Below are 26,358 nucleotides of genomic sequence, written 5' to 3'. Positions count from 1 at the left end.
GAGTTACTAGACCCCTACGTAAACCAAAGTATTCTTATCTTTCAGTAGACATGTCTTAAAGATGCCACTTCCCATTTGTCAATTTTTGACAATACACACTCCATCTCAAATTACTTACAGGAGAACCAGGGAGATAAAATCAACAATCCAACAAATTTGGTGATTCCTATGCTCAAACTGTATGCTCGGTACTTTATACGGTTCAAGATGACCAAAGTTGTTCCTGTAATCAAATTGAATAAAACTTAATCATTACCATTTAACCCAGGTAAATTTATATTCTCAGTGGCTCTTCATATTTATGATATAATGGGACTGACTTCATTTTGAATCTCTGCTCCAACTAAATGGAACTCTAATTACTGAAGTAAATCTCAAACAAGTAGACACCTTTGATTTCATGTAGAAAAGGCCATGAGATTTGAGTTTCACACCATGTAATCTCTGAAAGTGACATAATATTCTTTGCCATGTGACAGTTTCCCCAGCCTACTTAACCAAGGTTTTTAATATAGATGTCTTGCTTGTTTTGCATTATTTTGTTGATTAAAAAATATTTAAGGCTACTACTTCTTTTTAAAATCAGGAAGTATTTTTAAAATCTGAAACATTATCCTATTTTTATTTGTTCTTTTTATCAATTTTATGATCCTTTTAGGATAACAATTTACCTTTAAAAAGGAAAAAAAAATCACATCAGAGGAAGAACTAATACTTTAAATCAATGACAGCTACTATTTCTTTGTAAAATAAATAAAGATATAGATTGCACATTAGAAACCTTACCAAAGTGAATGCTTCTATGTAGTTTATGAAAGTAATACAATAAAAAATAAAATTAATGCGATAAAAGAGTGATAATTTGTTAAAGTACCCAAGAGATTATACCTTGTCTTAGGTTATTTCTGTATAACATTAAATACTGAATAAAATATAACACAACTATATTATTTAGAGGAGAGAATATCTAAATATTGAGAAAAGCTGCCAATTTAAAGACATCTGATTGCTCTTGATGTTACCTTAAATATGTTTGTTTGTATCTACTTTTGCTGATCATCTGAATTGAGAGAATTAAGACAGATTTATGATGTGCAAGCCAGATTGGATGAGTATCAGAATGAGTAGGTAGAAAGAAAAGAAAGCAAAAATTGTCAACTACTTTCAGAAGAACTTGAATGTAATCAAAGAAGAAAAGGTTGAAGGAAAACATATTTTCTTCAACTTAAAATTTATAACTAAACACTCAACAATTTTAATTATTAATAAACTAATGCGAACAACTGATAGCTTTCTTTAGCTAAATTTTCTACTGATATCCTCAGAAGTTTTAATTTCCTCCAATTCTTGATTATTTTGTAAGATATGGTTTTGTAAATGTTAAGAAAAAATATTTGACCCTAGTAACACATTAAAGTTCCCATTTTATACTCCTTGAAGTCTATAGACACTCACTTGTTGATTATAATTCCCTTTGATATTCTCTGGTTTACGTGAAATTATACAATATATTTCTGACCCCTACTATTCCTTCTATTCTGACATTCAAAAATAGACATTTCCTTTAGTCCTAATCTCAAGACTCCTCTCTTTTCTATACATTACTCCTTGTTATGCTCATTCAGTCATAGCCTCATCAAGTATCTTCACTCGTATGATTCCCAAATGTTAAAGCCAATTATGTTTAAAGAGATTGGCATGTTAGGAAAATGAACTGAAATCCTCAGTGATTCAGCTCTTTCATTGAGGAATATAAACCTGGAAATAAAATGTAAAATTCCTGGCTCTTTGTCATCTTCTAGTTTCTATAGTGCTAAATTCTTGATATTACCCAGAGGCCATATAGCCCATGTCTAAGGCAATTCTACAATTAGAACTGTTTGTAACATTTCTAACTGGCTGTATTAATTGAAAGTGAGCTGATGACAATGTCCAGAAGAGTGTGCCTGGCAGTCATCAGGCTAGTATTACTGTTTAGCATATTAGTAGATCAAAAAGTTTAACCCTCTTATTATGAGCTACCAAATGCATAGTCAAAGGGATTTTGTATATATTTAGTTCCCCTTAAACAAATATCCGCTGTTAAATTGATAAATGCAATAGTGAATAAAACAGGGATTGAGTCCTCTTAAATACACACGAGAATTGATGCTAGTCAAATTAAAAATCTTGGCCTTAATTTTAATGGCTAACTTATGTGTTACAGAGCTTATTATTAAAGACTTCGGAATTCCCAATTGTGTGAGTAACAGTTTTTCTAATGCATTCGTCACAGTATTTTGTTGCCTCCCTTCCCCATGTGAGTGACCCCGGTATATGATCTTTCAAATTGAACATATCAGCCATTTATTACTAGCTCTATTTTAATTTCCTTTCCAGTTACCACTGGAAGTAAAAGACTGCTGGCAGTTTTTAATTTTACTTTAGACAGTAAAAGACATATCTGCATGATTAAAATGCCAGATATCTCTATAACTGTTATCAATTATATTAAAATTAAAAGAAAACTATAACAAAATTCACTCTGAGAGAGGAAAAAAAAATGTATTGCCCCCAAACCTTTATTAACATTCAGCTATCCACAAGTTATTGCATTTTTCATAGTTTAGCCATATTTTGTCCAATTAAAAAAAATTAGAGGACTTGGAAAAAATGTAGTGCAAGGAGAAATAATTGTGAAATTGGTAGCTGTGAACATCATGGATAGCTACTTTGATATGAATTAACCTGCACACAAATAGACTGATTAAATAGTTAAATTGACTGTTTTTAAATATATGTCGAGTTAGACAGCTATTTAAATTCTCTAACAAGCTACATAGTCCAGAAAGTTTTTAAGCCATTTAAGAAAATGAACTTTATGGCTCAACAGAATTTCTACTAACATTTAGAAAATTACAGTTTGAATTTAAAATGATTATAGCTGTAAGTATTTAAAGAGATTTTATATATATTATCTCACTTAATCCTTACTGAAATCCCCCAAGATAGTGAGCATCAGAAGATGCTGTGAATTTATTAGCAGTCTGACAATGATTACATCATGGTATTGGAGCACAGATTCAAAATCAGGTCCTCTAGTTTCAATGTTAGTGCCACTCATTAATTCACTTTTTAAGTACCTACTATATGCCAATACCTGGTAAGTACATCATAGGTTGAGAACAAAGGCCTCATTCTAAGTAGGTCAATATTTTTAAGTAGCTTTGAATGTAGCAAGTGAGACAAATAAGTATTTAGGTCATGTGATATTTTAAAAATATCATATCCTGGGTAGGTATAAAATGTCTTGGTAGGACCTAGGAAGGAGATATAATCTATATTTTGAAGGGGGCACAGAGAAAAATCTAAAATATTCGTTGATCCTGCAATTAGTCAGATATAGAGGTGAAGGACTTTTCTAGAAGAGTGAGGAGCATGTAGACATATCTAAGGTAAAAGAGAACAAGTACTAAGCAAACAGTGAATAATTTGCTGTGATCGAAGTTTAGTATTTCAGCGAGAAACAGTCTAATCTGAAGTGGTTCTCCAGCCTTCCCATGGACATTTAAAAATTTCTGGAGATGTTTTCGTATGTCAGAAGGACTGAGGAGCAGCATTACCAATATCTAGTAGGTGTGGAAGATTTCGTTGCAGGGCCAGTCCAGTACCATGGATAATTTTCTAAAACAATAATTGTGGTCTCCTGAGAAACACAGATAACAATCGTTAACAATCTTGTTCTGGGCCAGTAAAGTGTTTTAGGCAAAGTGTGGGCATGATAAAGTTACTACTTTAAAAAGATTCATCTTGTTACCTTGTGGAATGTGAGTTAAAGTGTATGTAAATAGACATTAACAACAGTGGATAATCCAGTTTAGAACAGTCAAGTTTAAGAGAGCAAGAGACATTTGGCTAACACTGAGAGAATTTCACTGCCTTGAATCTCTCACTAGAAAACGTGGTTGTTAGCCTCCATTGAGCAGATTGAATAAGAGGGAGTGATTTGGGCTAGAGAACAAACCCCAACAATATTCCCTACAGGAGGCTAGCACAAAAGGCCCTGCAGAGAATGGTTATGCTCTCCTCTCCAGCCTGATAACTCTACAATGCTGTCTCATTAGAAAAAAAAAAAAAAAAATCAAATATTTAAGTTTTTGAAGTTAGAGGCCTATTTCTGCAAATGGAAGATATTTTGATTGATTCATATGGAGATATTTAGTCATGGCATATATTAATTCTGATACATTATCAGAGTCCGTTTATATTTTAGTAGTTTCATGAAAAAGAAGATGCTTCCATGAAGCCAACTTTATTAACTTATTCATTCATCCATGGATGAAGGCATCCATTTACTCATCATTATTCGAAAAAATATGCATTGCAGGTATTGATTAACCTATAAATAGAAAAAAAAATGCTGCTCAAATGTTGGTCTTATAGGCAAATATTCTGGAATTCACATATTTTTCCTACATATTTCCAAGGATAATTGTATCATTTTGTTGTTCACACTTCCTTTGAAACTGAACCACTCTTTAAGGACCCATGCCTACTATAGTGTGAAGTTTGGACTCCAAAATTAAAAGTAGAAATGGAAAGCATAAATAACATTCATAGAAGTATGCGAATATCTTTTGAAATTATACTTTGTTTTTATCAAATAACTCTTTCAAAATACTTTGATTACACAGAAATCACAACTATTTTCATTCTCCAGATGCAAACTGCTTTATTTACAATGACAATTTTGAATCCGAGTATATATACCTTTCTTTCTATAATTTAGTTATTCTAAACCTTCTGTGCCATTTTAAAAGATGGAATGTCTTCAGTAGGTGGTGAAGAGTCTCTTTAAAAACATTTTTATTTTACACAGGTGTCACACAGGTGGTACACCCTTTCCTCTCTGCCCCATAGGGTGTAGCTCTAACTACCCTCTAGGGAAGAGAAGGTTGGGTGAACAGCCTTACTGTTTCTCCAGCTCAGTAATTACCTGCAGATGCATTCTCTTCACTGCCCAAGAGTTGTTAAGGAAAGTACAGTCTGATGCAAACAGAATGGGCTTGTATCACAGTTCTATGAGTCACTTTAACCCTTTCCTCAACCCTTATGCACATGTGAAGCTAAGTGTCTTTTCTTTTTAATGAGGAATTCCAGTCACTGTGATGTAATTGTATATATACTGGTAGAGGGGCCTCAGAAGTGGTCCCCTGACATAGTTACTTTGTTCTTAGTGACACAAGTGGAAGAAAGTTTTCACACATAGAGTCTCAGAGGGTTCCTATGAAAGCACACTGTCATCTATACTTACAGATTAATAACTCTGGTTTTTTTATGCTCAGAATATCCTGGGTTTCATAATAAAATTACTCAAAATCATCAAAAATAAATGATAAAATGTCTAAATCACTTATGACTTTTCTCCTTATTTTAGGAAATACTGAGAGCTGGTGGGTTATTCACCACCAGTTATTGCTTCAGTCCATTATACCATTCTATGGAGAGGCAGAATTCCATTTGGGTTTTAGATGAACAAAAATGTTCTTTTAATCTGGATGGGGTAAAGGAGAGAGATTTAGAAAGATTCTCTAGTCTCTGCCTTTAGACTGGATAAGTATGTTAGATAGACTCTTTTTATCTCTCCAATTTTATTTTTACCCTCTTCAACCTACCCTGGCACCAGAAAACCAACCCTTACTGATGTCATCAATGAACTTTTTTGCTCCTTGGGTTACTGTTGGATCTGGTTAATGAAAGCCTTCATGGGAAAGAATACAGTAGGGACAGAGTGAAGTTGATGTTATTTAGTTCTATGGTCATCTCCCTGCCTTGTCATGAATTGCCCTTCTTTGAGTTTCTCTACCAAAGTCCACAATTCCTATTGAGCACTACTCTCTTATAGTTTTATCTACAGACCAGCTTCGGCCCTCTCTATGTCTCAGAAGTTCTTCTTTTCCCTTCCTTTTCAGGCCAAGAGATGTTGATAACTCCCTCACTCCCTGTTGTTCTTACGCTCAGGATGCTTAAACATGCCTTCTTGGCCTCCTTTGAATCTGCTCTCATATTTATTAACTGTCCAGGAATTAAATTATCCTAAATTACTACATTTGAGTGTGCTATCTTTTCTCATGATCCTTGCTGATACTGATGTTTATAGTATTCAATACTTAACAACTATTTAACAGAGTAAATAATAAAAGAGGACTGCACTTAGATAGGAAAAGTAGAAGTGAATTCAATTTTAGGCCTGTCAAATTTCAGATGTCTGACTAGTATCCCAGAAGTTAAATGGCTGACTAGTATTCCTACAGGAAAGAAAGTGTAAAAAGATATCTAGGATGGGTATTTGACTTGGAGGTTTAATGAATTTTATGAACTTGAAAAATTCTGGGCTTCATTAAACAATCCATAAAATTTTAAAAATGTATTGGTTATTGCTTCCATTCCTGTGAGCCTTATTTTATACTATAGAATGAATTAGGAAAGCAAAAACTTAAGGGACCAAGAAATTTATCATAGCCAGAAAATTTATGTGAAAGCTGAAATTGAAATGTTTTATTTTGTGCCAATACTTTCCAACCATTTACATCAAATGTAAAATAATCTTTTCAAAGGAAAGGTCATCTTCCCCTGAGACATATTAACTCTTCAAATAAAACTGTGTACATGTAACAAATTATTAAATCACTAAAATATGTTTTACAATTTTAGGCAATAGATAATTGAATATGTGTTTTCTTTGTATATAACACATCTCTAATATTAAAATTAAAAAATAATTATACAGTATGGCTATTTTTCTCTTTCTTTGTGAAGAAATACTTGTATTAACTGTATAGTACTCACGGTTTCTGAATGGAAGTCAAAAGTAATCTGAGAATGACAACTGAATTTCATATATATGTATATATTTGTATTTATATTTATATAGTTTATATGTAAATGTACATTTATTACATTTATTTATTTATTTTTATTTCTTGGTATGATTGAGTTCTTTCCTTAGGTGGTAATCTATATATCTATAGGTAAAATGTTATACCTTTCAGTCTTTGAGATATTCTTTAAATGTCATTAGTGTTTTACAGTTATGATTTTGAGAATAATTCATCACCTGTGAATGCTAGTTAGTTAAGGTGCAAGATTTAATATATGTTGCTGTATTTATTATCAATAACCTTCTAAAGTGGTTTCTATCTTTCTATATTTTTATTTTTATTTTTATTTTTATTTTAGGCGAGACGACCCTTGGTTGACCTCACAGATTGCAAGGACTTTGTCAGCTTACGATCTCTTATTTTTTACGCCTATAGTACCTAGTCTTCCTAGGTGGTCTCCCATCCAAGTACTAATCAGGCCTGAGCCTGCTTAACTTCTGAGATTAGATGAGATTGGGCTTGTTCAGGGTAGTATGGCTGTAGACTATAATTTTTTATAGTTGTACTAAAGACTGAATACATATTCATTTTCTCTGCCAGAAGTATTAATTTTCTGATAGGATAAGGCTGCATAACAATTGACCCCCTCCCCCTTCAATCTCTATAGCTTAAAACAACAATTATTTTATTTACAGCTCAGCAGTCTATAGGTCAGTTAATCTCAACTGGGGTACTCTGAGCTAAACTAGACCACCTGGTTTTGGTCTATGTGTTTTTACTATGTACTCTGGCTGAGGCAGCAGTGGCTAACTGTGGTATAGTGTACTCTGGGAACAAGGTGGAAGCAGAAACACATAATATTGTGCTGTAAAGTTGTCAACTCAGAAATAGCACTCTATCACTTTTCTATAGGTTAAATCAAGTCACATGGCCATGTCTACCATTAATTATTTATTAAAGTATACTCTACAAATACTGAGCCTTGGCAGGCACTTGGAAGAAAGGAAGAATTTATTGGCAAATAAAACAATCTGCCAATAGGGCCTGCAAAGAGACATGTATTCTCAGTTGATTTTAGTTAATTGACCAGTATTAAGCCTTTCTACAATTCAGAAAATTTGTAAAAGGGAGTGTACAATGTGAAATAATACATGAATCTTTAATAACTTTAAGTCTAGAAGAAAACACAAGTACACAACACAGATAATGAATTCAAGATAAGTACATAAAATGTCTGTGAACCATAGATTAATTGTTCTTTATTAATGATCGATGCTTAAATAAATGGATAAAACTTACAAAGAAGATAAATATTCAAAGATGTGAGGATTATTTTGTTTAAATGAAATATCAGAAAAAAATTGGAAACTGTTATACTGGTTTACTTTTAAATACATACTTAAAAAACTATGAAAGAAGCTAATTCTATTCATGATTGGTTCTCTATCATATTTAGTAATCTAAAAGGACATTCTATTGAAAAGTGGAACTCAAGCTTGGAAAAGCTTTTAAATAACATAAGAAACTTAGGCAGTTACATAGAAATAAAAGCAAGATGAAGCATTGTGCTCAAGCAAAACCATTCTTGTTTTAAATTTCTGAAATTTTCAGAGATACTTTCTATGCATGGGTTCAGGAACTGTCCCTGGGTAATTATTTTGTATTCTGAGTTAAAAGTAAGTTAAATTTTGCCTTTTGCCAATTATATAACACAATGTTTAAGCATTGTTTACTCTAGATATTTTAAATGGCACTAAATAAAGCACATTGGTTTGCCAGGTATTAACGTTTCTAAGACATCGCTTAAGGCCAAGACAGAAGTTTGACAGTTATACCCTTGGGAAACTCATTGCAAGAGGTTTTTTTTTTTTTAACCATTAAATATTTGTTTTCTTTAGTTATTATTATTTTTTTTTGTAAAAAAGTCAGAAAATTATTGCATTTGATGTTATTTTTATCATAAAAAAGATTGTTTTAAAACTTAAAAGGACAAAAAAGTCATGCATTTTCATAAAATTTTTGTGATAATTTAGAAAAAACAAAAGTAAATTCAAAACAACTTTAAATATCATGTATACTAAGTGTTTTTTAGAAGCAATGATCTTTGCTCAAGTACGGTATGAATCCAAATAACAAATCCAAAGCATATGTGCCAAAATTGTTTGTTTCAAATTAATACAATTGAGAATAAAACAGATTGGTACTGCTTTTCAAAGGAAAGTTGCTCTTTTGAAGCCAATCAAAACTTTAAGGTTTTTGTGAAAACTTCTGAAAGCTGAGAAGCCCAATATAGAAATGTTAATGAAACACGCATTAACATTCTATTGGATAGGCAAAATACTCTACGAGTTACACTGTGCAGATATACTTCATGCACATAAACTAGAAACTTGGGCAGGAGGTATTAAAATTTCAAAATTTACAGTTTTGTTTTTTGTTTTCATTTAATACTATTCTAATAAGTGCATCATCTATTTTCTTCTCGGTTAATAAAAGCTTATATTTAGTCTTTCAATTTATTTTTTTCAGAATTATAAAGTCATTTTTATGGAATCCCTTCTTTGATTAGATTTTAAAGTTTTCTACTGGAAGCTTGTACACTTTTGTATTCTTTTATCTATCTCTCCCCATTTTCCCTCGTTGTAGCCCCTGGCAACCACCATTCTACTCTCTGTTCCTATAAATTGGACTTTTTTTGATTCCACATATAAGTAATACCATACAATTTTTTTCTTTCTCTGGTTTATTTCACTTAGTATAATGCCCTCCGGGTTTATCCATGTTGTCAGAAGTAGCAGGATTTCCTTCTTTATTGAAGCTAAGTAATATTTTATTGTATATAAATATGATATTTTCTTTATCCTTTCATCCAGCAACTAAAACTTAGATTGTTTCCACATATGGGTGTCGTAAATAATGCTACAGTGCACATGCGAATGCACATATCTTTTCAAGATAGTGATTTTTTAAATGTATACCCAGAAGTGGAATTGCTGAATCATAGGGCATGGCATAGTTTCTATAGTTAATTGTACTATATTGTATACTTGAAATTTGATAAGAGATTATATCTTAAGTGTTCTCATCCCCCCCACCCAAAAAAAGAGTACTACGTGAGATGATGGATGTGTTAATCTGTTTTTGAGAATGATTTCATAATATTAGTATATCAAATTATCACATTGTACATTTTAAGTATATTACAATTTTACCTGTCAGTTATACCTCAGTAAAGCTGAATATAAATTAAAAGAAATAGAAAATAACTTCTGGATAAAATCTACAATAGAAATCAAAAAGCATTATATGTATATAATGAATCCTACCTTCATAATCATGATTATTTCATAGCTTTTGAGTACCACAAAAGTAGTATTTTTTTCTCAAAGGAAAAAACTAAGAATAAAAAATTCCACATGTTTCTATAATAATGAGAAATAAAATTAAATCTATTGTCCTTATAAAAGAACATAGTTTTCAACATTGTATGGAAAGATTTGAAAAGGACTGAAATAATAAAGAGCTCTTACTAAAATTAAAATAAAAATTTTGCTTCAAATACCTTTGTAATTTCAAAAATAATTATTGTGAATCAGCAATTTTAGATTTAGGATAAAAATGGTGCTTCTTAGAGAAGTCTTTGACCTCTGAATAGTTCATAAGGAATACTATGTTATAGATTTTCAATTTAAGGAAATATATATGCATATGTTACTATTATACCTAAGAATAAAATTTATGCAATTTGAACGTTATTAAAAGCATAAATGTTTAAAAACTTTTTCATCTGAAAATATAATTTTTAATTTAAATTTGAATAAAAAATATGTATTTTAATTTGGAAGTTTACTCTTTAACCAAGGATAAGTATATACTTGTATTTATACTATCATATTTTGAAAAAGAGTACAACAATTTGTAAATGTTTTCTTTGTACTTAAATTTATACCATTTATATGTTACTTGAATTCTAGGAAATTTTTTTTATCTGAATAATAATATAGGCTTTATTTTCTTTCTATGCAGGGAACATAGTTAAATTTAAAATCATTTTTATCAACCTTAATGAGAGTAATAAGACAAATAATAAATGAAAGACAGATAACAATAAATGAAAGTGACTATCCTGATGACAGTAATAACTGACATTTATTAAATGTTTACTAGTCACCAGATATTGCCCCTGATACTTTATACATAATACGCTTTTTATAGGAGTTTGATTAAACTGAATTTTAAAATGGAACTGATTATAAAATGGAACAAGTGATATTATTCATTTATTCATTCAACAAATATTTATTGAGTATCCAGAATGTGTATAGGCTATCCATTAGTCAACAAAACAGGCAAAAATGTCTGCCTGCATGAAGACATTTATTCTAGTGAAGAAATAGAATATAAACAATAAATATGTAAAATATGCCTTATATTAAATAATGGTAAGTGCTGAAGAAAGAAAAAGACAATGTAAGGGGACAATAAGTGTAGGAGATGGTAAAAAAGTTCTAGTTAGAGTAGGCTGGAATGTTTCACTGAAAATGTAATTTTTAAAAATAAAAATCTAAAGGAAATGCAGAAGTGTGTAGGAAGAGCCTCTCAGGTAAAGGGAACAATAAGGACAAAGACATTAAGGTAGGTGTGTAGTTGGCAGGTTTAAAAATTATGGAGGAAAAATAGGAGATGACAAAAGAGGAGGGTAAGGTTTTTCATTCTGGCTTATTTAAAATAGCCTGAAAAGTGCAAGGAGAAAGGAAGAAGCCGGAAAACAGATAACGCTTTTTCTAAAATCTAAGCAAGAGATGATGATAGCTTGGACTAAGGCAAAAGCAAGAATTGATGAAGTATATTTTGAAAGAAATGTAGATTGGATTGAAAATGATTGGTGAGTGCTGTGAGAGAAAAAAAGACTAAAGGAAGATTCATTATTTTTGTAAGTAGGCAACTGGAAGTCATTATGTTGGTGAAGACATAGAAGGAGCAGATTTAAGGGAGGATGTAAGAGCTTAGTTTTTGACACATTAGATTTGATATGCCTAGATTATTCAGTAGGATAAATAAATCTGAAGTTTAGAAAGAGTTATAAGCTGGAGATAGAATATTGAAAGTTATCAAAATTGACATTGAATTTAAGTCTTTAAAACTGGTAGAAATCACCTAAAGGAATCGATACAGATATATGGTTCAAAAACTAAATTTTAGGGCTGCTTACTATTTAAGTTTTTGTCAGATGATTGACAAAACAAAACAAAACAACTGTAAACATGTATAATAGCCAGCAAAGAAGAAAGAAAACAAGCCTCTGTGTTATGTTATTAGGAAAGAGGCCAAGCGAAAAAAGCACTGTAAGTTGGAGAGAATGATCAATGATGCCAATTGCTTCTGTTAGGTCAAAAAAGGCAAGGACTGAGAATTCGTCATTAGACTTAGTAATATGGAGATGAATAGTGACAACAAACTCATCAGTTTTAGTGGAGTTCTGGTGATAAAAAATTTGGTGATAGTGTGATTGAGAGAAAAAAGGTAGAAAAATATTCAAAGAATCAAGCATAGATGGCTATTTTAAGGAATTTTACTTTATTCTCAGAAGAAAAATCAAGTGAAAGCTGGAAAAGGAAGTGGGGTCAAGATATTTTATTTTTATGAGGTGAGCAATATAACTGATATTTTGGATATGATCCAATTTATGAGGAATATTTGATAATTAAAGAGAGAGAAGAAAAAATCACTAGAGCAACATCCTCGGGAAAGAAAAAGGGATGGGATCCAGTGAACAATGGAAGGATTATTTTCTTGGAATGCAGTCTGATAATAGAAGTTTGAATGTTCAAACACAAACGCCTGAAAATAGATGCAAAAGGGCAGGTGGTGAATAGACTTTTTCTCTTTGCTGCTTTTTTATTTAGTGAAATAGGAAGAACAGTCACAAGCTGAGAGTGAGAGAAGTTTGAGGCAAAAGGACATAGTATAAAATAGTCCTATATTACAGGAAAAAAATAAATGAATTAGGAAAATATAGTATGAGTTAGTTCTCATGAATATAAAGGTATGCCAATCCAGATGGTTTGGGGTTTCCTTCAGGCTGGTACGGTGGTAGAAGTGCAGGTATGCCATAGATGGAGAGTTGCATTTAACCATGGCTATGGTTTGGCTAAGAGAGTAAACAAATATTATAGAAAGCAAAGGAGTTGATGTTGCATTTAATGAGTGATTTTATAATGATTAGTAATGATATTTAAGCTTAATAATAAAAGGATGGGCGTTGGTCGAGGGGAGAGAGATAAGGAAATATGTGAAGATCTCAATGGTCTCGAACCATTATTGGAGTTAAATTCTTAGAGGGACTGAGTTAGAAAGACAGAAAATTGCAATCAGACATGTTTGAAATTGAGGTTCAGGGACAGTAGTGGCAATTAGTAACAATAAAGTCATGGGAGTGATCATAGAATTGAGTTTTAGAGTTAGAGTGGAGACGAAGATGATTGGAAAGAATGGAGAAGCTAGATATTGGACTTTGAATTTACTACTACAAAAGTAGTGTTGGAAATAGTTCTAGTGAGCTAGGAGCTAACAATATCAAAGATTAAAGAGAAGTAACATGGGGGATCTTAGGAAGGAGATATAATTGTCTGGAATAGAATGATGAATACAGAAAATACTTTGAGGCCCAGACTTATCAAGTCTGCAGAAGAAGCAGTATTGTCAAGAAGAATCAGGTTCAAGTTTGAGAAGACAGTGGGAGAGACATTCAGAGGAGATATTGAAGATATAGTTAGTTTCGCTGACTGAACTTGAGAGAAAAAGAAAATATGGATGGTGGATTAATAAACATTTAGGTTCAGAAGAGATCTTGGAGTAGAAAGAGACTTCACAGATAATATAGCCTAATTGTTTATATCTTGAAGACTCTTCATAATATGACTAATACTTATCCAGCCTCTATTCGAATAATTCCTGTGACTGGCTCCTTACAAGGCAGCCATTGAAAAAAATGAGACATTTTTCTATATTCCAAAGTAGTTCCATTTGCCCGTAAATCAAATAAAATTTGTATAGCACAGATTCCTTTATAATTAAGATTCTCCCTTGCTTCCTGTTGCTTGCTCCCAGATAACCTCCACTCTCTCTTTTGATCATTAGATTCAAATTCTTCGGTCCACCTGCTCCTTTCCCACTTCCCTTTCTGAGACTGGCTATTTACAAACCCTCTACTTACTTGTTTTGAGTCATGGGTAATTTCATCAACTGACCACCCTAAGAGCTACCATCATTACTAGCAACTTCAGTGAGGAGGTATCCAATTCCTTGGTCCCCATTGTCTCACTGCTGATCATCTGCCTTCTACATTCACATTCTTTCTTCACACCCAGTTTCTAGTTCTATTTGTATCATGTTTAGTCTTACTCTTGAAAAAATATTCTTGACTCCCTCATTTTAATCTCATGCACATCTGCTATCAGTGCAATTCTAGACAAACCCCTCTCTGTGCTAGTACCTTAACATCTAAGCATCAAACAGTAGTTTGGGAGACACTAGAGTTCATTTTCACCAAACTCAGGTGGGCTTTCCAAAATGCATTCAAGAAATAATGTTTCTCCAGAAAGTTTGCTCTGCCTATTTCCACAATTAAATCACGTCTTCTCCAGTCCACTTAAATATTTTACTACTTCTTTTCTCTACTGATCCAGTGTATAGCTTCAATTTTTACTAGATAGAATACATCAGGCATAAATACTTTTTGCTACCATATCTAAAAACTGACTTGTTGCCTCCACTTCCCATTGCAATGAAAAAAAGTACAACTCCAACCCAAGTCCAATTCCTTCATATCTGCTCCTTTGCTCCCATGTGCTATTGTCTATTGCACCTTCATCATCTTGAGTTTCCACCACATACTTCCTCTGATCAAATACGATCTAGTACCTATACTCTTAAAAAAAAAACAAGCCTTGCTTTAACCATGTATATCCCCTTAGCTGTTATTTTTTGTCTTATGTTTACTATTTTCCTTCATAGCCAGTTTTCAAGACAGTGGGTTTTAGGGAGAGGAGTATTGTTTGTTTATTTATTTTGTTTTTTATTAGCATGCACTACTACTTCAACTTTCTCACCTTCCAGTTGATTTTCCACCATTGCCATTCTAGAGTTCTGTTTGCAGGGTCACCAATTACTAACTTTTTGCTAAATTCAACATGTTCTCATCTCATCCTACTTCAGTTGTCAGCAGTATTTGACCAAAACTTTCTATCTATCCTCTTGATCTCTACAAGAGATTAAGAGTATATGTCGTGGTTACATATTCTCAGGCTCTAAAATTCAAGTGATGCCAATATGTAATCATTATTATTATTATTTTCTCTCATAACCAGGATTAGCTTCTGATTTTCCATTCTCCTTGGAAGTGCAAAAAAAAAAAAAAGTAATTGAATCAAATCTAAGTAAACCCAGTTGCTTCAAAGTATTCTCAGGCTTATGTTTTAATTCATTCAAATCAGAATTGCTCTTTCTCCTCCTTCATTCTTCCTGGCTTGGTTCAGTTTCTGAAAGTTTATATAATACAATATCAGAAAGTGAGGCATCTGGGCTTCAGCCTTTCTTTGTCCTGCACTGACATCTGTTGCAGTGCACAATCATGTCCCATATCCCTACCACACTGGCATCTGTTCAGTTTTCTGTATTCCCACCTGGTTTCCTGACATACATCCTACACTGCTCTTTGTTATAATTTCCTCTCATTATGACCACAGATCCCTTCTACATCTGCCTGCTTTTTCTCTCTCAGTCAACTGTCTTGTTATCAGAGGCAAAAGGAAATCTTGTTGCTTTCTCTTATTACCTAGGGATCGCAGGATATTTGCTGTGGCTGCATGTATCTTCTCCCTCTCTAGCAGCAATAAAGATATCTCACCCCATTTGCTACCATTTCATTGGGTTACTAGATAATTCTAAAGGAATAATTATTCACATCATTTCAAAAAAGATTAAGGGCAAATTCATCCTTTTTTCTTGGATCCCCAAATTGTTCTATAGTCCCTATTAATATCCCTTTTAATTTCCTTTATTTTAACTGTAGAAAGGCAATGCATAGAACCTTTTCTGAGATCCCAGAATGATTCCCTCCAATATATTGTTCCACCTTTCTCTGTACCAATGGGAGTAATCATCCTTTTTCTTCTAATAAAGAGAGGGTGATTTAATTTTTTTATTCTTCCAATTTTTTACCTATTATATCAGTAACATAACTTTCATTAAAATAAAAACCAAAGACTGAGCACCTCTGCCTTTAGGTCTCTATTTTCACTTCATCCAGCTGTCTGGGCTGGGAAAAAAGGACCACCTGTTAAAGGTGAAGATATTTGATATCTTCCCATTACAATAAGTATTAGAGGGAGAGGCATACATTTTTGCAGTATGGCAGATTGGATAATCTGCCCATCTCTTTGGCTGGGGGAAAAATAATAAATATTGAATAAATTAGCATTTATTGTATTGATGAGCTAAATAAAAAGTAACGAATACTTTGAGGCAAAACTTAATGAAAGGAGAAAATGAAAAGTGATAAGCAGAATGCTGATACTAGCTTCTCCTTTGAGAGCATTTGCAAATTCTAGTGAACTTGATTTTTAGTTTTCATAGATTTGCAAAGGATAGAGAACAGGGAGATAATTTCAGTAGTTGCTTAAGTTAGAAAGCCTGAAAGAATATAATTTCATCATAAAACTGGGTCCACCAAATTGGTTAGCTCTTCTATGTAAGTGTAAAATAAATGTAAATATACATTCACTGAGGGTTTTACAAGAAGATATTTCTATCTGGAATTCTTGTGCTGAATGATGGGGAAAAATTATCCTTCTAGCTAAAAACAACCCTTATTTTGGATTATAGCCTGAATTTATTCTGCTTACGTGATGTAAAACTGTCAATGTAATACATCCATTTAAAGTGGTGCTAGGTTGGTTTAGTCCCCAGTCGCCTGGCAGAAAAAATTGCACATTTTTTCTAGAAGAATCTCTCTTTAGTCTAAGCTACAAAAAATTCCCACAAGTAAAATTTTAAGAAATATAAGTTTATAATAAAAATTATAAAACACCCAAAGAAATAAGGCACTACAAGCTAGAGTATCCAGAAGTAAGAGACAGAATAACAAAACTGAATATATAAAATAAATATACTTTATAAGTTGCATAAATAAAGTACTGAGAAAAAGAAACAGCAATAGAATATTAAAGAGACTTGACAAAAGACTCAAAAGAATGATTTGATATTGAAACTATTGTTTTAGATCAGGGTCCTTGGAAACAGACTCTGAGATATATATTTGCATGCAGGAAGTTTATTTGAATGTGTTCTTATGAAAAGAGAACAGAGCAAAACAAAACAAAAACAAATAAACAAGCACCTGTAGGGGCAGTCAGAAAAGCCTGATTGGGTAGGAGGCAAGGGAGATGCAGTTGCAACAAGAGCCTCAGCTGATTTTATTATAAACTCTGGACCTAATCACTTCTAAAATTACAACACAAAAACAGACATATTTTTGGTATATCTGTCTATTATACAGAACATCAACCATCCCACTAATTGAATATAATAGTTATAAGGGGAAAATGAGATCACAGGCATAAAAATTCTTTAAGAACTCTAAAAGTTCTATGTAAATGAATTATTATGACTATCCAGGAATCAAAAGCACTGCTACTAGTGACAAATAGTCTCAGTTCACTTCTGATTGACAGTAGCTAGTGGACCAAAAGCAAATTTTTAAGGCCCTCCATGCCTCATTTTTCTCATATCTAGAGTAAACTTAGTAAAAACTACTTCATAAGATTGTTGTGGAGGATTAAATAAAATTATCACATATGAAGAATAAGCATAGCACCTATTATAAAACAATAGTTTATTAAATATTATCTAATATAAAAGTATTTTTACAAAGGGAAAGGAGGATCATTATCACAATCCCTAATTTAGCATCTGCCTCACTTTTCCTATATTTACTTTGATATGCTCTTTAACCAACTGTCCATAGACATTTTATAACTACAACACATCCAGAGCCTAATTCCTACTTCCAAAATAAAATACTATTTTACTGATGTTTACCTTTACTGGAATATATGTATTCTGTATCGGCAGGAGGTCCTTGACTCTCTAACTCTTTATATACAGTCATAAGAGAATAAAATTGCCCATCTTACCTTTTTATGAGGATATATCACGTATTTGCATGATTACATTATATCTTGAGATAAGCATTTTCAGATATTTTACGATGATTCCTTTCATCTTAATACTATATTAACAAGTATAAATTATAGCATTTAGATTTTTGTTAGTGGAAGTCTTCACTGTAAATCAAACAACATTGACAAATAAGTTTTTATCTCTGCCCTGAAATGACTATATATGATTTTTTTCTGTTTTATTTTTTCTTCCTTTCAAACAAGTGGAGTGCAATTGTTTTATTGTTTCCTTTATCTTGACTCTTTGAAAAGAGCAAAATAACTGCTAATTTTTATGGTTTAAAATTTCAATCTATCTAACAGCAGTTGGAATTAATCTCATATAGAATCTGATCCATTAGTTTATTTGTTTACAGCAATAAACAAGTATTTCATTCTAGTCTTTCTGTTTGACCAGATTTATCCTGTTCTTTAAAAAAATCTGGAGCAATTTGGCTCCCACAATAAGCTGTCAAGATGAAAAATCCACACTGTAATGTCAATTTATAATGCTTGTGGTTCAAAAGATATTTACAGCACGTGTGATTTATTTTTCAATCACCTAAGATTTTACGAAACAACTATACCATGATTAATCTTTAAAAAAAATTGAGAGGTCATTTATTTTTACAAATTTTGGTTAAATATCAAAAATGTGTCATGTCTAAAAATACTATTAGAAACAACATTAGCACAACAGCTATTGAAGTTTGTATAGAGAGACTATTTTAAATTTCAAAAAATACCAAAAGGCAACGCTTGAAGAGATACTAATACAGATACTCTACTGCCATTTTGGGGAATGATTTCATGAATGTTAGAGAGATAAAAGTGATCTATAATATCTTTTCAGGGCTTTTATTATGAGATTAAGCTTTTATTTTTCAAATTCATGTTACCATTGAATCCTTCTAACAATAACTTTCATATAGATTTTGGTTATCTCGGTAATAAACTTGACAAAAATAAATTAGTTGAAATGAAATTTCAACGATGTTGGAATAGCTTCTATGTTTTAAATGCCATGACTCTCAATTTTGGCAAAAAACTTCTTGTAGCATCATTGTGGAAAATCTACTTTAGAATTAATCTCTTAAAACTCACTTTTCAGCTGTACTCTCTTCAGAACCAAACCTATTAGAATTGCCTTCTGCTGAGTAGTCCCTGGATTCCTTACTTACACAATTTTATTTTCTTAATGATAATATCTATCATTGCAAATTGCACCTGACAGAAATTCTTCTGGTTATTCCTCTTTGTTTTCCTGCAAAACCAATTTGGTCTTATTTAACTATAAAAATGAAATATTTGATAGTTCTTGTTATGTGTTGAATTGAAAGTTATCTAATATACAGTATTAAGACAAACAAGTGAGTTAGAAAATACTGTTTTTATAATATAGCCATGTGTATAAATATATTTGTACATTAGAAAATATTAAAACACATTGTTATGTACACAGAAAAAAATCTGGCATAATCTGAAGCAAACTCAATATTATTCATTTCTTGAGTGAAATTATAGTGAACATTCATTCCTTATATCTTTATATGTTATAATGGGCAAGAGAGGATTTTTTATTTCCTGTTTAGTTTGGTTTTTGTAATAAAACATAGGGAAAAGAACAGAATCATGTAGATCCAACTATTAACAATGACTAACTCCAGGATATAGAATTATAGGCAATCTTAATTTTCTCACTTGACTATATTTAAAATATGTGTCAGTGAATAAGAATTACAAATTTAGGCAATGCACGATTGAATTATATTAATGGACTGAAATTCAAAAACTTTCTCATTTATGACACAAAAAATATCTCATCCTCATAGACTTTTTTTTGGAAATGTGATTTTATAAATATATTTAACTTGTAATTCAATAAAATTTATTTATCAAAAACTATCTCGATTGTGTGAGCATCATTAATTCACCAAACCAAATGTAATACGTCACAACGAAGTTATTTGCTTGACTTGCTCAAAAACCTCTCCAGTAGATTACATGGGTATTGGCAATTAAGTGAGTTGGGTTTTGTTTTTGTTTTTACTTTATTTTTTGTTTCTTTTTTCTTCTGGCGTTTGTATTGTTTTTGTTTATATAGGTAGAGGTTAACAGGTACTGACATTGAATAACCGTATATTTCCTTTCATACATAACAGGGAAACTGCATTAGGAAGATTTTTTAAATTAAATTTATTAGAGTGATGTTGGTTAATAAAATTACATAGTTTCAAGTGTACAATTCAATAATACATTATCTGTATATTGCATTGTGTGTTCACCACCCAAAATCAAATCTCACATCACCACATATTTGACTACTTTTACCTTTTTCTTCCTCCCTTTTTTCCCCCTTTTTCTCTGGTAACTACTAATCTATTATCTGTGTCTATGAGTTTTTGTTTGTCTTGTTCGTTTGTTGCTTTTAGTTATATATCCCACATGTAAGTGAAATCATCTGGTTCTCAATTTTTACTGTCTGACTTATTTCTCTTCGTGTGATAATCTCAAGATCCATCCATGTTGTCACAAATGGCAGTATTTCATCTTTTCTTATGGCTGAGTAATATTGCATTGTATATATGTACCACAGCTGCTGTATCCAGTCATCTATCAAAGGACACTTTGGCAGTTTCCATGACTTGGCCACTGTAAATAATGGTGCAATTTATATTGGGGTGAATATATCTTTATGAATAAACGTTTTCAAATTTTTGGAGTAGATACCCAGAAGAGGGATTGCTCATATGGTAATTCTATTCTTAACTTTTTTTGCAGAACCTCCATACTGTTTTCCATAGTGGCTGTACCAATTTGCAGTCCCACTAGCAGTGTGTGAGGGTTCCTTTTTCTGCATTCTCTCCAACATTCATTATTACTTGTCCTGTTGATGACTGCCATTCTAACTGGTGTGAGATAATATCTCAACATGATTTTGATTTGCATTTTCCTAATAGCTAGTGGAGTTGAGCATCTTTTAATATTTCTGATGGCCATTTGTGCGTTTTCTTAAAAGAGGTGTCTGTTTATGTCCTCTATCCATTTTTAATTGGATTTTTTTTCATTGTTGAGTTGTATGAGTTCTTTACATGTTTTGAATATTATCCCCTTATTGGAGGTGTTGTTTGTAAATATCTTCTCTCATTCACTTGGTTGCCTCTTTGTCTTGTTGATAGTTTCTTTTGCTGTGCAGAAGAAGCTTTATAGTTTTATATAGACCCATTTATTTATTTTTGCTTTTACTTCCCATGACTTTGAGGTCAAATTCATAAAATTCTCTCTAAATCTAAGGTCCATGAGTTTAGTAGCTATGTTTTCTTTTATGCAATTTATTGTTTCAGTTCTTTTATTTAGGTCTTTGATACATTTTGAGTACATTTTGGTGTATGGTGACAGATAGCAGTATAGTTTTCTTTCTTTCTTTTTCTTTATTTATTCATATTTATTTTTATTTATTTATTTATTTATTTATTTATTTATTTATTTATTTATTTTGTTTTTCAACCTTCCCAGCATCATTTATTGAAGAGACTTTCTTTTCTCCATTGTATGATTTTGGTTCCATTGTTGAAAATTATTTGCTCATATATATGTAGGTTTATTTCTGGGCCCTCAGTACTGTTCCATTGGTCTGTGTGTCTGTTTTTCTGCCAACATCATGCTGTTTTGATTATTGTCACTTGTAGTATAATTCGAAGTCAGGAAGTGATACCTCCAGCCTTGTTCTTTATTCTCAGAATAGCTTTAGCTATTCTGAGTCTTTTGTGCTTCCACATAAATTTGATGATATTTTGTTTTATTTCTTTAAAAAAATAGATTAGTGTCTATTTATAAGAAACATTAAAAAAATAAAAAAGCAAAAAATAGTATTCCATAAGCCCTTGTCTTAGATTTTTTTTTCCTTATGTTTTAATGTACTAAATCACTCTTTCTTATGAACCACATGGATATTTAGGTTTCATTAATTTGTTTTAACATTCTTATATCATTAAGTATATATGTTTTATGCCTAATTATCCTCTCAATTTTTATTTTAGTATTATTGTCATTCTTTGACTTCTGGCTTTCCCATGCTCCTTCAGTCATCTCCAGCAATATTTAAAATCTTCGATAGCTAATGGTAATGTTAGAAGATATTTTCTGGCTCCAAGCCAAACATAATATCTTTAAGTAATGTTTGTATATACCAAGCTTGCCAACTACTTACCAGTGCATAACAGAAGATAAATGTACACTACTCTACTACCAACACTAAAAGAAGCCAAGCCATCTGACTGCTAGCGACCTAATTTTTACATAGCTGTTTATAATTCTCATCGTCATGTTATAGAAATATGATTTATTAATCCTTCTGGCATTTTTCTCCTTGACATTTTCTCAGCTGCTGTTACATTCTTCTTGAATGGGTTAGTGCTATACAAGTCAAGAAACAGTGAGTGAATTTAATATGTTGAGACTATTTTAGGCACTTAGTCTACTAACATGGAAAACTTGGCTTTAATATGAAGATAGTTTAAGGCTTCAAGGGAAGTGAAAATGAAAAAAAAATGAATTTAGAGATGTGATTGTAATGAATAAAAACTTTCAATATTTTAAACTCATAGTGGGTTAAAATATAACTCACATTACAGTTTTTCTAGGCAGTTCATAATATTTTACTCCAAATGGAAAATATACTTGTAAGATGGCTGCAGTCTCATGAATACTCAAATGATTTGATTTGGGAATATTTTTGTTATGATATTTAGAATTTTATACCATTTTAACTATACTTTTACATTTTTAAATTAATTTAAAATAATTAACAATTAGAGAAAACTTCTAATTCAAGGTGGTGTTTGTCTCTCCATTTATGTATCTATTATATTTTATTTAATTACTATCAGATTTGATGTTACATATTATATGTATTAAACACAAACAATAAAATTATTTGATGTTACATATTATATGTATTAAACACAAACAATAAAACTATTGTAAGAAAATATGTATATATACATGTATAAACACACTGTTTTAGTTTTTGTTGTAATAAAACATGAAGAAAAGAAGAAAAACATGTAGATCTATATATACCTACTTCTTATATACTTATGTATGTATATCAATATATACATATTTATATATTATATATAATTTATTACAGGGAAGCTCTAAACAAGATTGTGTTTCTACAATCTATAGCATAAAAAGAGATTTGAATTCTGTTGTTCTCTTTGTTGTAAAAGAAATGAAGTATTTTAGTTTAATGTGGACAGACATTTTTTATGACAGTGAATCTAGAAGCAATTCAGACATAAAATGCATTAGATAGTATCATATAGTCAACCATAAATTTATGAAGAAATTCTATTTAGATTGCTAATTTATATATTTATTTTTATTTCTATCTGATTCGTTGCCTAGATATTGATAACCTATCTCTATAGTTTTATGTCTTAAGTTAGTGAAATTTTGCTATAAAAAATAAAGATAATATGAGTACTTCCTCATGATCTAATTTGATAAATGTAGTTTACAACTTTTAAAAGGAAGGTATGATTATATCATGAGTGATCTCAAATTTCAGATGTCTCAAACTGTTTTTTGTCAAGTTATAGATGATGTTTCTGGCTTGGTTCTGTAAAATTTTGAGATGAATATCTAAAGGACCATATTCAATTATCAATCTATGTATAAAATTACTACTTAAACAATCCTTATATTAGACTAAAGACAATAGAGGCCAAAAAAGATAACTCTAGAAGTAAAAAACTTAAAGTATTGGGTTACCTGGTTTTGAAACATTTATTAATGAATAAAAATTAATTTCAGAAAAGTATATGGACTGTTTATAATTCCACCAAAGTTTAACTGCACAAATCTTCATAATTAGGGGAAGGACAGCAATGTTGAAAAGGTTATAAAGATTATTGTGTCATACAATTTCCATTGTGAAGTCAAGATTTTAAGAAAATGATTGATTGTAGCTTTGCTCATTTGCCTTTAATCATTTTTAAATTTTTATTTTATTAGTTTCAAGTATACAGCACACCATTTTGAATCACAATTAATAACAAAGTGTTCATTTTGAATCAATTTTAATATTTTAAAAATATAAATGGTAATAATTTATAAAAATGTATCTTCAGGTTTGAATTTTTTAGCATGTTATAAAATTCAAATTTACAATGCATGTGGATTTTGTAGAACAAATACATGTCCAGATAAAGGAAAAATTTACATAGAACACAGAAGCCTCACATCTCCCAAACCATAAAGTGTTTTGACTCTCTTTTACTTTCCTCTTTTCATTGTTATGTAAAATGTTAGGACATTTACACTTTCATAAATATTTTCACAGATGAGAAATTTAATGACATACTTCGTCTATATTTACCAGTGAATTTTATTATAGTTGTTACATTTTATTTTTATTAAATTTCCAGAGAATTGAAAAGATTATCATAGTATTTTGAAAAGTATTTATTTATTTCTAAAGCGCAGTGATGAACCTGTCAACATTAGTTGTTTGATATTCTCAAAATTCAAAGAGTAATAAGAGCCAACTTCTTAGCCAATTGTATAAGTTACTGAATAAGCATTAAGTGATAGACTATCAGTATATAAAATTCTTATATAACCTTGGAACATAAATTCAATTTTAATCCAGCACATATGTTTCCATATTCTTCTCAAGAAGCAGGAATAATGTGCAGAAGGACTCATGGGTTTAACATATATAAGAATATAATAAACATATGTTTTTCATGTGACTATCATCTCTCTCCCATTGAAATAACCCAGTTTTTCCATATGCTGTATATTAATTAGTGGAAACCCATCTCCCATCCCTTCATAACCCACAACACCAGAATGAGGATGAACATATGACTCAGGTCTATAAAGTTAGGGTCACTGTATCATTGGTCTGACAGATTGGTTTAGGGGTATGTGAATAAAACAAGTTAGATCTTTGCTACTCTGAAGGAACAGAGTAAAGCAAAGCTGAGCTATGAATAAAAACAGAGGCCTTATGTAATGGTTTGAGACCTAGAATCTTTTCAGAAATGTCTGTCAATATATTCACTCTTTTTTAAAAAAAGGTATTAGTTCAAGATTAGTATCAAGAATCAAGTCTACTAAAGATATTGACTTAGTGAGGTATGATATTTGAGAGTTCCAGATCATTCTCTGAGGTAACCTTGATAATGATATGTAGACTGAATACCAATCTTGTGTGACCAAGATCTAGACTTTCCACAAAATTTGTAATGCAGAGGAAAATAAGGCATTTGGATACATATTTTAATAATATATGTGTGTGTGTTTAATTTTCAGGGTGTAAGTAATTACTAAGAAAAGACCCTATAGCAGAATTATAAGTTTTCACTCTTTTGTTGGCATCTAAAGAATGGACCTCAGCTTCAGACATTGAACTGTTCTAAGGACGCTGGCTCTATTTTTCAGTGTCTTTTAGGACCTTTGGAGAGGTTGCATGTGTAGTCTTACAAGACCTGCAGTGACACTAGATTCCTCTCTCTGTCAGTTCACACCCTGCTTATATCCTGGTATGCATAGCTAATACTGCTTTCCCTCTGTCATCCTCATTTCTCTAGTTCTTGAAGTCACAGACAGGAGAAAAGAACCATTATTAAATGATGAATAGAAAGTGCTAAAGTGCTCACTCAGCCATAAGATTCTTCTATTTACTGTCCTTGTTATTTATGTTGATATTTGCTTAATCTTGGAGTTACGCTCTTAACATATGGGGTGATTTAGAAACACCATGAAATAAATACTACCTGCAGTTCTTTCTTTCATTGAATCATATGAGATTAATAACATCCAGACTAATAATTCTACCCACACTAAATGTCATAATATCAACTATTTTAAAATATACAATAGAAGATGCTATTGAATTGTTTACATGCTGCATATTACCAGTAAAATGGACTCACACAACTGGGATATAGTTTGGAAACTCTGGGAGGAACCATGTCTTTTTTTTTTCTATCTTAGGTGTTCAAATGCCTCATGGTCACTTTATGACAAAAACACAATTTAGTAAAATTTAAAAGACTAACCACATATAATGTTCAAATGCTGATCTTAATTTCAAGTGAAATACTTTCTCTTCCTTTTCGGGGACCCTGTAATGTAAGGGAGAGCAGTAATTCTTTGTTCTTTTCTACTAGCATTCCCCCATCCACATTCAGCTTTTTTTTAAAGAAAATTATTTTATATTAGTTTCAGGTATAGAGTATATTCGTTAGACACTTATATAGTTT

The 26,358-nt window shown here is 31.3% G+C and overlaps 1 protein-coding gene and 1 pseudogene across 1 annotated transcript in view; one reads left to right on the top strand and one right to left on the bottom strand.

Annotated features, from left to right (window-relative positions):
- The window catches only part of MGAT4C (MGAT4 family member C), a 629,597-nt gene that overhangs the window by 58,260 nt on the left and 544,979 nt on the right, over positions 1 to 26,358 (top strand). The window lies entirely within an intron of this gene.
- Positions 7,287 to 7,405, bottom strand: LOC120607561 (uncharacterized; annotated as a pseudogene).

This window comes from Pteropus medius, unplaced genomic scaffold (assembly GCF_902729225.1).
Source record: "Pteropus medius unplaced genomic scaffold, Ma_sr-lr_union100, whole genome shotgun sequence".
Lineage (NCBI taxonomy): Eukaryota > Metazoa > Chordata > Mammalia > Chiroptera > Pteropodidae > Pteropus > Pteropus medius.
Note: the sequence above shows the minus strand (reverse complement) of the source record. Positions and strands in the feature narration are given on the sequence as shown.